We start from the raw sequence: 2,500 nt of genomic DNA, 5'->3' as shown, positions 1-2,500 counted from the left end.
GAGCTTTTGGTACGCAACATGAGATTATGAAAGGTAAAACGCTATTTTCTCTAACCAGAAATGTATTTAATCAGATGGCCCTACCATATTTTACTTATTTATTATAAACTTGAAACCTTACGAAATCCTTAGGGCAATCTAGTTTCAACTCAAAAAAAGAAAGAATAAAAATTAGAGACTGAAAAAGAGTAACATGGATACGAATGAAAGAAAATTAAAGAAAATGATACACAATTAAGAGACAAAAAGAGCAACATAGAAACGAGGAAAAGCTATTGTATTCTAACAACATGTAACAAAAAGAAATGGTCATGGGCAAGACATATAATAAAAACAAAAAAACTTACATGGGCATTAAGAATGAAAGAATAGGTTCATAGATATTACAAAAGAAGCAGAAGAAGGAAGATGAGACGATGGTGATGGATTAACGAACTAATAATGTTTGCGGGTGTGGGGTGGTATAGAAAGAATCAAACAGATGCGAGTGGAAGGATATGTCTGAGGTTTCTGTCCTCCCGTGAACTAGAAACGGCTGAAAATGATGATGATGAGGGGGAGGATGACGATATCAACAGTAATTAGCATCCCGTTAGCGTATGTTCCATTTAAGGAGGAAATATGAGGGAATGATTTGATGAAATAACTTTTAAAAAATATTCTAAATAAACTATTATCAAATCTAGAATGAAGGTCAGTAGCCCAGCGGCATAGTAAGAAATATGAAACCAATTGTTCAAATTGTTCTAAAAGCACCAAAATTGGCACACATGTGGATTAATACATTCTGAACAATTTTGGATATGGAGGCATTCAAGATTCTCCCCGTAGCACATTTGGCGGCCTTTTTTCAAAATGGCCGCTATTTACCGTTAGCGTCATTGAATATGTACCATAATTTGTCTTTTTGTGGATGCTAAAGGTGATAAGTGTGCTAGAGGTGATAAGTATTGTACAATTACACATACTTCTGTGCTTACCAAATAATTTGGCTACCATTTCACAAGAAAATGAATTTTACTTTGCAGCGGCAGCGTTGGTGGCAGTGACGGCGGCTGCAGTAATAGTATAGTGTTGATAGTCATGGTGCTTGTAGTAGTAACTTGTGGTAACATGGTGGTGTTTTGTGTCTTTGCAGGTGAGGCAGCAGCAGCACCACCTGACATCAGAGACGCGTTGTTCCAGACTGCAGCCATGGCAAAGAAGTTCCAACTGGTCGATACTTTTGAGCAACGTACTCCCACAACACCTCCTGAGACAAACTGGAAGCTGTGTCTTGTATGTCAAGAGGAGACAACAGAGTCACTTGTCTGCCCAGTACTGTCTAAACGCCGAGACCCTGGGAGTGGATACACGACAATGGCTGCAAACTTGGTCAAATTTGATGAACTCGGAGAACTGCCAAGAACTGTTCAGTTACAGAGACTAGATGAAGGACAAGGTGTTGAGGCGACAATGGTTGCCCACCAGGCCAAGTGGCATAAAACATGTATGCTCAAATACAATAACACAATGCTACGAAGAGCAGAGAAGAGACGCATCGCAAGCAGCTCAGCATTTGATAGTACTGACAATGTCCAGGCCAAGCGCGCCAGAACACACTCTTCAGAAGCCACTACCAGCGGCACCTCCTGCTTTTTCTGTGGAAAGTCTGGCACAGAGACCCTACATGAAGTAACAACCTTCCAGGTGGACACACGCGTACGGAAGTGTGCAGCGCAAGTTGGGGACAATGAACTCATAGCCAGGCTCAGCATGGGTGATATGGTGGCTCTGGAGGCCAAGTACCATTCCAAGTGTTTGTTGGCTCTTTACTATCGTGCAAAGACCACTGTAGAAGCCGAGCAGAAAACTGACCATGAAGGTGTAATGTCAAGAATCGTACTGGCTGAACTGGTCCTGTATATCGAGGAAACCCACCTAGAAGAGGGCACCACCCCAGTCTTCAGACTCGCAGAACTTGTAAAGCTATACACAACAAGAATGGAACAGCTCGGGGTTGTTTTGTGCCAGAAAGTTAATAGCACAAGGCTGAAAGAGCGCCTGTTAGCCCAGATACCAGGCCTGAGATCCCACAGCAAAGGCCGAGATGTTTTACTAGCGTTTGATGAAGACATTGGTGAAGCGCTAGGAGGGAGACTGTACCTAGGGAGCAAGAGTGACTTGCTGGTGTGCCTTGAAGGCCATGCTGAGCCTCAGTTTGAAGCTCCTACTGTCACTGCTGTTGTCCTCGATGGAGCAGTAATCGTACAGATGTTGAAGCCGGGTACTGCCAACACGTTCGAGGAATATGCACAGCAAGTGTTCATCCCATATGTTGTACAACGTTTCCAACATGTATCACGTCTTGACCTTGTGTGGGACAGCTACAGAGCAGATTCCCTGAAGGCATCAACCAGAGAACAGCGTGGAAAGGGAGTACGTCGGCGTGTTGTCGACTCAGCAGTCATACCAGGAAATTGGCAAAGTTTCCTGCGAGTTGATAGCAACAAAGTGGAGC

This window comes from Palaemon carinicauda, chromosome 16 (genome assembly GCF_036898095.1).
Source record: "Palaemon carinicauda isolate YSFRI2023 chromosome 16, ASM3689809v2, whole genome shotgun sequence".
In the NCBI taxonomy this organism is placed as follows: Eukaryota; Metazoa; Arthropoda; class Malacostraca; order Decapoda; family Palaemonidae; genus Palaemon; species Palaemon carinicauda.
Note: the sequence above shows the minus strand (reverse complement) of the source record.